The sequence below is a fragment of the Rutidosis leptorrhynchoides genome, chromosome 2, assembly GCF_046630445.1.
Source record: "Rutidosis leptorrhynchoides isolate AG116_Rl617_1_P2 chromosome 2, CSIRO_AGI_Rlap_v1, whole genome shotgun sequence".
Classification (NCBI taxonomy): domain Eukaryota; kingdom Viridiplantae; phylum Streptophyta; class Magnoliopsida; order Asterales; family Asteraceae; genus Rutidosis; species Rutidosis leptorrhynchoides.
In genome coordinates, this window is record NC_092334.1 from 348209894 (window position 1) to 348223286 (window position 13393).

At 33.4% G+C, this 13393-nt stretch overlaps 1 non-coding gene across 1 annotated transcript; it reads right to left on the reverse strand.

The window, feature by feature from the left end:
* Positions 1-8629: 8629 nt before the first annotated feature.
* On the reverse strand, positions 8630-8736 carry LOC139894731 (small nucleolar RNA R71). The gene has a single exon (XR_011775216.1). It is a non-coding gene; the product is annotated as a small nucleolar RNA R71 (small nucleolar RNA).
* Positions 8737-13393: the final 4657 nt, after the last annotated feature.

Sequence of the window (13393 nt, forward strand, 5' to 3'; positions counted from 1 at the left end):
AATCGAATAAGGTTATGAACATAGTTACTACCTCAAGTTACTTGGACAAGATTGCTGTAAAAGAGGAGTAAGAAGCTAGAATCAAAAGGGTGATAGAAGTGGATGAAAGATTGGAAGTAAGTTGGTGTTCTTGGAAGGTTTTCTTGAAGTGTTTTTGTAAGAGTTTTCTTATGGTGTTTTAGTATGGTTTTTATGGCTAGATCTTCTTGGTTATTTGCTGGATTGTTATGGAGTTTAGAGAGTAAGAAAGAGTGTGTGTTTTTGATAAGAAAATGGTAGTAAAAATGGATCAAAATGAGCATGTATATATACACCAAAAAAAACGTGTAACATGGTGTATATGGGCAAAATTTCAAGTGATAATTTTATGTATCTAGTCCTAATTGCTTCCAAGTTCAATTACCTAGCCCTCATGGCATGAATAATGGCTGGTTAGGTGGTGATTTTGATGTGTATTTACTATTAGTAAATACGTATAGGAGCTTGGTATGATACGAGTACAAATACTCTAGGTATACGTATAGAAATTTTGTGAAAAATGAAATGAGGATTCAAATATAGCTATCTTTTGTGAATACACTTATATGGTTTTATGTATTTAAGTCTTTAAAAGTGATTAAATACATTACTTATACAATATATGTATAAACATTATATGTCTTAAGTATTTATGTCAAATAACGTTACGTATAGTTATCGTTTTGAAAACTTAAGTTAGTAGTTTCAAAATACACATATAACTTGTTGTTATTAATACAAAATGAGATATTAAAACATTTATTAATCATGTTAAATATGTATATATACATTTATATACACAAACGTATAATTATCATATATTGTATAGTTCGTGATATCATCGGTCAAACTAGACGGTCAAACGTTGTGTAAAACTCTTTTCGGAAACATAAGTCTCAACAATTTGGATTGCTTATCAAGTTGGTAATGTTTAATTTATGTAAATATCAATCTTATAAGTATAGAACGATCGAAAAAGTGCGGGTCGTTACACTATATACAAGAAACTTGCATTCACCAAACCATTACCATGTACCTTATTTTGACTGTATTGTCAACAGATGTATTATTGTAAACCATTTAAATGGTGATTGTCTATACGTAGGAATCATCAGATGTTAAAAACCTGGAATTTATTTATTCATTTATGAAATACCTTCTCAAACGAATGCAATGTTACAAAACGTATCACATAGAGGTCAAAACCTCGCAATGGGACCAGATGTTGATGTATTCGTCCAGGTGGATTAGGACGGGTCATCACAGTTGGTATCAGAGCGTTCGTCTTAGCGAACCAGAATTTGCATTAGTGTGTCTAACTGGTTATTGTTAGGATACATTAGTGAGTCTGGACTTCGACCATGTTTGCATGATAAAAGTTGTTGCTTATAATTTCTTGTTAGAAATTACCTGCTTATCATTCCTTGTGTGAAAAATTACATGCTTATTATTCCTTGTGTGGAAAACTACCTGCTTATCAATTGTAGTCTAGACACACCTGATTGCATGGATTGCATGACTAGTGTATAGACAAAATGAATATCTTAGCGTATCTTTTACTGTTACCTTTACTTGACTGTTTCCGAAAGTTTCTCCGTAATTTGCGGAACCTTTGTACTATATATAGGTATTCTATGTAATTAGAATATCATTCGATATCCGAAAATCATTTCACATTGAAAATTCTTTATCTAACCGTGTAAGATGAATTCTACAAGTAATTCGAGTTCTTCGGATTCCGATATGGATTTCCACCTGAGTTCCGAAAGCAGTGTAACCGGAATAAATCAACCAATCAGTCATCACCAATTCTGGATGAATTGGGGATGGGTTCGTAATCAACTTAATCAATGGAGACAAGAGGAAGGCGATCCTTTCCACCAACCAAATTCACCTCTTGGCGAAGAACCTGAAGCAATTACCAGCGAACCTGTTCGTAATACCATTTTCTCTCTCATCTCCAGAGTATCTCATCACGATTATATACTATCCCATATTCTAAATCTTATTTATCCGATCGTCCGAACCACCAATCATCCCGGAATAATAGAAGAAGTTAACGAGATTCGCGCTCGAGTTGTGGCTTTGGAGAATATGATGCACAATTTGCAGGCATCACAGGCATCACCGGCACCACCAGTACCAGCAGCACAACCAACAACAGTACCAAGACCACCAATAACAACATCCGCACCGCAAACCTTAACCTCACAATCTGTCCCACGAGTATCAACCTCATACGCACCGTAGGCACCGAAGAATACTAATAACCATAAACGATGAAGTATTGATTCATAACTTCATTGGAGAAATATCCTGCGATGATTATGTATTCTTTAATATAGAAGAGATTATTCGTTTCTAGTTCCAACCGAAAACCAAATGAGTTTAATAACTTATTAAATCTATATTACATCTGAAGGAAATATACATACATATATTTTCATAAAGATTGTAATTGAAAATTCTTTTGTACAAACTGTTAATGATGAGAATATTTTAACGGGTAGGTAATACCCTAGAAATATATAAATTCCACATTAATATGTTACACTATACATTCTTCAATTCTGATTCAGCAATCATTAACTATACTGGTCAAACCTACAGATATACGTATCTGTTCATCATAGAATAACCATTTTCATTCAATTTCATATTCTGATTTCGATAAATCAGAATCGAAGTCAAGATTAAACGGAAAACATCACTCTTAGATTCCTACATCTTTCAAAACCATGCTTCGAAAACCATGCTTTGAATTCAGGACTGTACTAGAACATCATATGATTACATTTTGCGTTCAAACCCATCGAAATTCTTGAAAACACTTCAACTAATGAACAAACGAGAAGACAAACCAACTACACGATATCTACAAGAAGAAAGATTTGTACTTATAATCATACATCTGGAAAACTCTCGAAACCTAAGTAAAACTTTAACACGTATCTGTGATAAATCCTTCGGCATTATTATTACTGAAAATAACCTTACAATTCCTTTTCAAGTATCCAGTTTTGTCACAACTTCAACAAGTCAACTTCATCTGGATAAGCCTTAATTAAACCTTGACATATACGATTACCCTTTCTATTATTGTTACCGGGGAACCTTTTATATCCCACCATATTAGCAGTAAATGTACCAGCGACTCCGTCACTCTGCAATTTGAATCTCTCCGGAAATCACTATATATACCTTGAAATCTGATCATGTACTCATTATCGCATTGTAATGATAATTGTTATACCACACACCGGGAATCATCAATCATTACGTCTCGATTTTCATAGCGATTCTACGTGGACAATTATATATATATATATATATATATATATATATATATATATATATATATATATATATATATATATATATATATATATATATATATAACATCTATCTTCTGGACTTATGAGCTTAATTCTGAACTTCTGAAAAGCACCCTAACCTACCAATCAGTTTTTCGAGTTTGAGAAAGCTGATGAATCAGCTAAAACTGAAGACAATGTTAACAGTCAAAAGTTTGATGATAAAGAATAGAATGGTGGTAAAGCGGAGAAAAATAGAAGGTTTGGAACTGGAAAACGGATTGAGCAAAGTATGAAGGAGGCTGTGGATAAATCACAAAGACTGAACCTGCCTTCAAAGAATCTAAATGATTAAGTATTTGCCGAAGCCATTAACGAATACCTTGCTTCCGAATCTAAACCCTTGCGGACAATATTCTTCATCATCCTCTGATATTAGAAATTCTAAGATATCATCGTATCTTTTATTATAAATATCCTCGATATTTCTGGAGATATCTTCATACCTATTCTTATCAAAAATCATTCATCTCTTCGCACTATCTGTGTTACATCATAAAAGAAACTATTTTAGTTTCTAATTTTTGAAAATTTTGAAAAATGGATGTTTTTGAAGTAGTGTTGGGAACTGAAGCATGAGTTAATATAATATAATGACACTTGATCAACGTGATTATATTACAGTAAGTCATGCTGAGTTTCTAATGGAACTTGATAAAGGATCACATATAACACCCTCATCATGAACCATGTTACATAACTATTTCATTCTATTTAATCTCTAAATATATCAAGAAAATACTTTTCTTGATGATTCGGTCTTTTCCAGACATTCTGGTAATTTGACAAATCAAGATCGTGCCATTACAATTACCTTCTCGGAACACTAACTATGTTCATCCAAAACTCCATAGCTACGAATTCTGGACCATTATTCGCTTGACTTGAAGTCGGGAAGGAAAAACGAAAGCATGGAGCTCCTAAATATAAGGGAAAATATAAAGCCTGACAACAACACATATATTATAAACCATGTATATCAATATCAATGCGTATAGCAATATAAAGATACGGGAGAATGATAAATACAACAATCCCTAGAGCGTAATAGAAATAAACAGATTCTTCTGGTGGGAGCTGGAAAAGAAGGATGATTGTGGCAAACGTCAATATTAGGTCAAGAACCAGAACTGGATTGAGCATTTTCACAATCTTTTGAATGTATTAATTAGGAAAGAAAGAAGATTATAGGAGTGGTGAAAATAAATGAAACTGAAGAGGTCAATTTATAGCGAAATATCAGACATAGCAATAGAGGCAGATTACGCATTTAATCAAAGGAAATCCTAATTTCCTTAAATTCTGAAGAATCAAATCATATTTAGATTATGATGATTTTCTATTCCTTAAATTCTGGAAATCAATCGTTACTACGTCAAAAGATAAGACGCATCTCTATTCTTCATTTCACTATATTACGATAACTTCTCTTATACGCTTCGAGTAATTGGTTTGTTTTATCCATATTATTCAACGGTGATAAAAAAAAATTCTATTTATCAACTCATATTCGTCATGAAAACATTTTTATTGTTAGCCATGACGACCTCACTCAAATTTCGGGACGAAATTTCTTTAACGGGTAGGTACTGTGATGACCCGGAAATTTCTGACCAAATTTAAACTTAATCTTTAACATTTCCGACACGATAAGCAAAGCCTATGAAGTTGAATCTCAAAATCTTGAACTATTCAAATACCCTTCGGTTGTTCTCAAAGATTCGCGAACCATTATATGTAAATAGATACATATATATACTATAACTTGAAAACGTAACAAAGTTTTAATTGCATGATACCGTACATTAAACTTATTGGTTTATATATCTGTTTGAATATATATGATTTCAAGTTATTTAATAAACGATAGTAACATTTGATTATTGATTCGATTGATATTTAGATAAGTTAACTAAAACGTTTAAGATGAACAAGTAAAACACTAAATTGCTACAGTATTTTCAAATTGCTACAGTACTCAAAATGCTACAGTGTTTTCGAAAATCACTATTTGCTACAGTAAAAAATGACTTTGCTACAGCAACTTTGCTACAGTAAAATACTATTTTAAAATGTATTTTAACAAATAACGAGACGATGATTTATAGAAGTAAATGACCAAAATACTCGAAAGTTTAAGATATACTTTGAGTGGTATAGTTTAGGGATAATTTAAGGCTATATTTTGTCAAAGGTACGAGTCACGAAATGTAAAATGCAAGTTTTCTAAGCGTACGAAAATGCGTTCGAGAAACCGGAACCAGGACATAAGTCGAGTGACGACGTATGACATATCGGAACAAAAATTACAAGTCAACTATGCACGTGAATTTAATATAATATATAATTAATTATATAAATTATATATATTATATATTAATATTTATATTATGTCGACAAAGATAAAAACAAACGAACCAAGCTGGTGACAGTTGGCCATACGATCGCATGGAAGGAGAAATCAGGCCACACTATAAAAGCTCGACCATTTCTACTTCTGATTTAATTTAATTTTACTCCGTATTATTTAAATTATTTATATTATTATTATTATTATTATTAATATTATTATTATTATTATTATTATTATTATTATTATTATTATTATTATTATTATTATTATTATTATTATTATTATTAATAAGATTATTATTAATCTTATTATTTTTATTATTAGTGTTATTATTTTTGCGACAAAAATAATAATGTACATAAAATATTACGACGGAGTGCTGTCCAAGTAATTTTCAAAACGAATTTCCGAGCGAGCTAGAGCTAAGGAAAATATGGGTTATTACCAAGGAAATTATGGGTAATGTTCGAGGGTATTTTGTGAATCAAACCTCGTGTTTATCATCTCCGATGCGTCTACGTGCTTTCCTGCAATATTGTATATCAATATTAAACAGTGAGTTTCATATGCTCCCTTTTTAATTGCTTTTGCAATCTATATTTTTGGGCTGAGAATACATGCACTTTATTTTAAACGCAATGGATACAAGTACATACTAAATTCTACACTGAGTTTGAACCAAAAATCCCTTAGCTTTGGTAACTAGTAACTGCCGGTTATAAGAACTGGTGGGCGCGAGTAGTAGTATATGGATCCATAGGGCTTGACATCCCCGTCTGTTCCAGGTATAGAAAGAAACTCTAGCCTGAACTATAAAACAGACGTATGCTATTTGAAGTTAGTACACGTTGGATTGCGTGTATTGTCATGTTGGTTGCATGTTAAACGAGGGGTACTTATTATAAACGTTAAGGCTTGGTTACCAGGGTGCTCAATTTTGTAGAACCGATTGATAAACGTTTCGGATGAAACAACTGAAATCTTGTGGTCCACCTTTTATGTAAAACCTATTGATAAACATTTTGAATAAAACAACTGAGATCTTGTGATCAACCTTTACATACAGATGATTTGAAATGTTAAAACATACTGATAAACGTTTTGAATGAAACAACTGAACTTTTGTAATCCACATTGATATACGGATTATGTGTAATATTAAAACTATGAACTCACCAACCTTTGTGTTGACACTTGAAGCATGTTTATTCTCAGGTTTCTAGAAGTCTTCAACTGTTTGCTTATACGTGATACAAGATATGTGCTTGGAGTCATACATGCTATATACAAGAAACTTGCATTCACCAAACCATTACCATATACCTTATTTTGACTGTATTGTCAACAGATGTATTATTGTAAACCATTTAAATGGTGATTGTCTATACGTAGGAATCATCAGATGTTAAAAACCTGGAATTTATTTATTCATTTATGAAATACCTTCTCAAACGAATGCAATGTTACAAAACGTATCACATAGAGGTCAAAACCTCGCAATGGGACCAGATGTTGATGTATTCGTCCAGGTGGATTAGGACGGGTCATCACACACTGGGTCGTGGATTGATTCAAGATAATATATATCGATTTATTTCTGTACATCTAACTGTTGACAACTAGTTGTAGGTTACTAACGAGGACAGCTGAATTAATACACTCAAATCTTTAAAACATAATAAAAATGGTTGTAATTATATTTTGATCATACTTTGATATATATATGTACATATTTGTATAGGTTCGTGAATCGATCCGTGGCCAAGTCTTATTTCCGAGGAAGGAAATATCTGTGAAAGTGAGTTATAGTCCCACTTTTAAAATCTAATATTTTTGGGATGAGAATACATGCAGGTTTTATAAATGATTTACAAAATAGACACAAGTACGTGAAACTACATTCTATGGTTGAATTATCAAATCGAATATGCCCTTTTTTATTAAGTCTGGTAATCTAAGAATTAGGGAACAGACACCCTAATTGACGCGAATCCTAAAGATAGATCTATTGGGCTTAACAAACCCCATCCAAAGTACCGGATGCTTTAGTACTTCGAAATTTATATCATATCCGAAGGGTGTCCCGGAATGATGGGGATATTCTTATATATGCATCTTGTTAATGTCTGTTACCAGGTGTTCACCATATGAATGATTTTTATCTCTATGTATGGGATGTGTATTGAAATATGAAATCTTGTGGTCTATTGTTATGATTTGATATATATAGGTTAAACCTATAACTTACCAACATTTTTGTTGCCGTTTAAAGCATGTTTATTCTCAGGTGAATACTAAGAGCTTCCACTGTTGCATACTAAAATAAGGACAAGATTTGGAGTCCATGTTTGTATGATTGTGTAAAAACTGCATTCAAGAAACATATGTCGATGTAATATATTTCTATCGTAAACCATTATGTAATGGTCGTGTGTAAACAGTATATTTTAGATTATCATTATTTGATAATCTACGTAATGTTTTTTAAAAACTTTATTGATAAAATAAAGGTTATGGTTGTTTTAAAAATGAATGCAGTCTTTGAAAAACATCTCATATAGAGGTCAAAACCTCGCAACGAAATCAATTAATATGGAACGTTTATAATCAATATGAACGGTACATTTCAGTAACTAATCAATGCCAATTTAGTGGTACGCCAAAAGAAGATCCAAATGAACATCTTCGTACCTTTAATAGGATCTGTACTCTATTCAAAATCAGAGAAGTTGAGGATGAACAGATCTATCTCATGTTATTTCCCTGGACTTTAAAGGGAGAAGCCAAAGATTGGATAGAATCGTTACGTGAAGGGGCGATTGATACATGAGATGTCTTAGTTGAAAAATTTCTTAAAAAATTCTTTCCGGCACCTAAAGCTGTGAGACTTCAAGGAGAAATAGTTACGTTTACACAAAAGCCAAATGAAACTCTATATGAAGCGTGGACAAGATTCAAAAAGTTGTTGAGAGGATGTCCTCAACATGGTTTAGACACTTATCAAATAGTACAAATATTCTACCAAGGATGCGACATTACTACACTAAAAGACATCGACATAGCAGTTGGTGGTTCCATTATGAAGAAAACCGCAACTGAAGCTTACAAAATTATTGATAACACTGCTTCCCACTCACATGAGTGGCACCAAGAAAAAGGTATTGTTAGATCATCTAAAGCGGCTAGAGCCGATTCTAGCCATGACTTTGATTCCATTTCCGCAAAGTTAGATGCTTTCGAGAGACGAATGGAAAAGATGACTAAAGATATTCACGCAATACGAATTAGTTGTGAGCAGTGTGGAGGACCACATTTGACAAAAGATTGTCTCAGTATTGAACAAACAATGGAACAAAGAGAGAATATTTCATACGTGAACCAAAGGCCTGGAAATAATTATCAAAGTAATTATCAACCACCAAGAAAAAACTACAATCAAAATCAGAATTATAACCGAAATGTTCCATACAACAACCAACAAGATCCTAGCAATCAACAAGTATCTAACAATACTTACAATCAGCAAAGACCTATTTTTCCAAATAAACCACCACAAACCGATGTTAAAAAGCCAAATTTAGAAGATATGATGTCGAAGCTAGTTGAATCTCAAACGCAATTTTTCACATCTCAGAAACAAACTAATGAACAAAATGCTCAAGCATTTAGAAATCAACAAGCTTCTATTCAAAATCTGGAACAAGAAGTAAGCAACTTAGCAAGGTTGATAGGTGAAAGAAAACCGGGGAGTTTACCTAGCGATACAAATGCTAACCCCCGGAATGAAACAGCTAAAGCCATTACCATGAGAAGTGGTATTACACTTAAACCACCTGAAATACCTGTAATTTCTGATGACTCTATTCCTACTACACAGGCACCACAGCCTAAGCAAGAGAAGGAAACAGAACCGGTAGTTGAAAAGGTTAATGAAGATAACACAGTTAAGGCTAAACCTTATGTTAAACCATACCAACCACTGCTTCCTTACCCAAGTAAATTGACAAAAGAAAGAATTGAAGTCGAGCAATCCAAATTCTTGGATATGTTTAAACAAATAAATGTAAATCTTCCTTTCATTTATGTGATTTCAGGAATGCCTAGATATGCTAAATTTCTGAAAGATCTAATCATAAATAGAAAGAAAATGGAAGGACTTTCGACTGTCACAATGAATGCTAATTAGTTCTGCAGTGCTGTTGAATAAACTACCAGAAAAACTCTCTGATCCATGAAGTTTCACAATTCCATGTTTTCTAGGTAGTCTTAGTTTAATAGAAGCATTGGCAGACTTAGGTGCTAGTATAAATTTAATGCCGTATTCACTATACGCTAAACTAGACCTTGGAGAATTAAAACCAACAAGAAAAAGCATACAACTAGCCGATCGATCAGTAAAATATCCTAGAGGGATAATGGAGAACATGCTAGTTAAAGTTGGTACTTTAGTATTTTCAGTAGATTTTGTTATTCTGGACATGGAAGAAGATTCTCGAGTTCCTCTTATATTAGGAAGACCATTCTTAAACAAGGCTAAAACAATAATAGACGTGTTTGGTAAGAAACTGACCCTAAGTATAGAGGACCAGAGTGTCACCTTTTCTGTTGATAGAACCATGCAACAATCGCAATATGCAGATGATACATGTTATTATATTCAAACTATAGATTCACATGCAGAATTGTTAGAAGAATTTCCAGAATTACAAGGAACAGGAGAATGTTATTTAGGAGAAGGAACTGAACCAATTGATGAAGCTGAAATGTTAGCTACACTTATGGCTAATGAATAAGAACCAACAACAGAAGAACTTCAAATGTTAAAAGAGGAAGACATATATCGATATAAATCATCGATAGAAGAACCACCGACATTAGAGTTAAAGCCACTTCCAACCCATTTGTAATACGCTTATTTACATGGTGAATCTGAATTACCTGTAATAATATCGTCTTCTCTTACAGAAAATGAAAAATCTCAACTCATTTCTGTGCTAAAAGCTCATAAATCAGCTATTGTATGGAAGATTCATGACATTAAAGGCATAAGTCCTTCGTATTGCACACATAAAATCCTTATGGAAGAAAGTCATAAAACCTATGTGCAACGCCAACGAAGACTAAATCCTAATATGCAAGATGTTGTTAAGAAAGAAATTATTAAACTGCTAGATGCAGGTTTAATTTATCCAATCTCTGATAGTCCATGGGTAAGCCCAGTTCAATGCGTACCTAAGAAGCGTGGCATGACTGTCATCACAAATGAAAAAAATGAGCTTATTCCTACTAGGACTATAACAGGATGGCGTGTCTATATTGATTATAGAAAATTAAATGACACCACCAGAAAAGATCACATTCCCTTACCTTTCATTGATCAAATGTTGTAAAGATTAGCCGGGAATAGTTACTATTGTTTTCTTGACGGTTTTTTCGGATATTTTTAAATTCCAATAGTACCCGAGGATCAAGAGAAAACCACGTTCACGTGCCCTTATGGTACTTTTGCTTACAAACGCATGCCATTTGGACTTTGCAACGCCCCTGCAACCTTTCAAAGGTGCATGATGGCGAGTTTTCACGACAAGATAGAAGAATGCATGGAAGTTTTCATGGATGACTTTTCAGTCTTCGGTGATACTTTTGAAACATGTCTAGTTAATCTTGAACGAATGCTTATTAGATGCGAACAATCAAATCTAGTACTTCATTGGGAGAAATGCCATTTCATGGTTAGAGAAGGCATCGTTCTTGGTCATAAAATTTCAAAGGAAGGAATTGAAGTGGATAGAGCTAAAGTAGATGTAATTGCTAAACTTCCACATCCCACCAATGTTAGAGGAGTTAGGAGTTTTCTAGGGCATGCCGGTTTTTACCAACGTTTCATAAAAGATTTTTCTAAAATTGCCACTCCTATGAATAAACTCCTTGAAAAGGATGCTCCATTCATCTTTTCGGATGAATGCATCAAATCTTTTAATATTTTTAAAGATAAACTCACTAATGCGCCGATCATGATAACTCCAAATTGGAATCTACCATTTGAACTCATGTGCGATGCAAGTGATTTTGCAATGGGAGCCGTTTTAGGACAAAGGATTGAACAATGATTTCAACCTATTTATTACGCTAGTAAGATGTTACAAGGAGCACAAACGAATTACACAACTACTGAAAAAGAACTACTTGCTATTGTCTTTGCTTTTGACCAATTTTGTTCATATCTCGTTCTAGCTAAAACGGTGATCTATACCGACCATTCTGCTCTTAGATACCTATTTTTGAAACAAGATGCCAAACCACGATTAATCTGTTAGATCTTACTCTTACAAGAATTCGATATTGGAATCCGAGACAAAAAGGGAGCAGAAAATCTCGCCGCTGATCATCTTTCTCGTCTTAAAAATCCCGAATTAGAAGTTCTAAATGAATCGGCTATACAAGACAACTTTCCTGATGAATATCTTTTGAAGATCGATTATAATGAAATCTCATGGTTTGCAGACTATGCAAACTACTTAGTATGTGGATTCCTTGAAAAATGGTTGTCGTACCAAAAACGAAAGAAATTCTTTAATGATATAAAACACTATTTTTGGGAAGATCCACATTTGTTTAAAAGTTGTCCCGATGGAATAATACGCCGATGTGAATTCGGGGATGAAGCTAGTCAAATCTTAAAACCATTGTTACACAGGACTAACAGGAGGGCATTATGGGCCTCAACTTACAGCAAGAAAAGTTTACGATGCTGGATTCTATTGGCCTGCAATTTTCAAAGACGTACACCTTCTTTGTAAATCCTGTGATGCTTGTCAAAGGGCCGGAAAAATAAGTCAACGTGATGAAATGCCACAAAATGTCATTCAAGTATGTGAAGTATTTGTCGTTTGGGGTATTGACTTTATGGGTCCATTTCCAAAATCTCATAATAATCTCTATATTCTCGTAGCCATTGATTATGTATCTAAATGGGTGGAAGCACAAGCTCTCCCAACTAACGATGCACGAGTTGTAGTCAACTTCTTAAAACGTCTTTTTGCAAGGTTCGGAACACCGAAAGCTTTAATAAGTGATCGGGGTACTCATTTTTGTAATAATCAACTTGAGAAAGTTCTTAAAAGATATGGAGTAACTCATAAAATCTCAACCGCTTATCATTCACAAACAAGTGGACAAGTTGAAAATACCAACCGAGCTTTAAAACGTATTCTAGAGAAAATTGTAGGATCAAATCCGAAGGAATGTTCCATGAAATTGGAGGATGCACTCTGGGCTTTTAGAACAGCTTACAAAACTCCAATTGGAACCACACCTTTTAAACTCATTTACGGAAAAGCATGTCACCTTCCAGTAGAAATTGAGCATAAAGCATTTTGGGCTTTGAAGACGTGTAATCTTGATTTACATGAAGCTGGACGTCTACGGTTAAGTCAACTAAACGAATTAGAAGAATTAAGACATGAAGCATACGAAAATTCGTTAATCTATAAAGAAAGAACGAAGAAATGGCATGATAAAAGAATTAGAAGTTCAAAAGAATTTAAAGAAGGAGACATAGTTCTTCTTTTCAATTCACGATTCAAGCTATTTCCTGGAAAATTGAAATCAAGATGGTCTGGACCATTCATAGGTAAAAGAGTTTTCC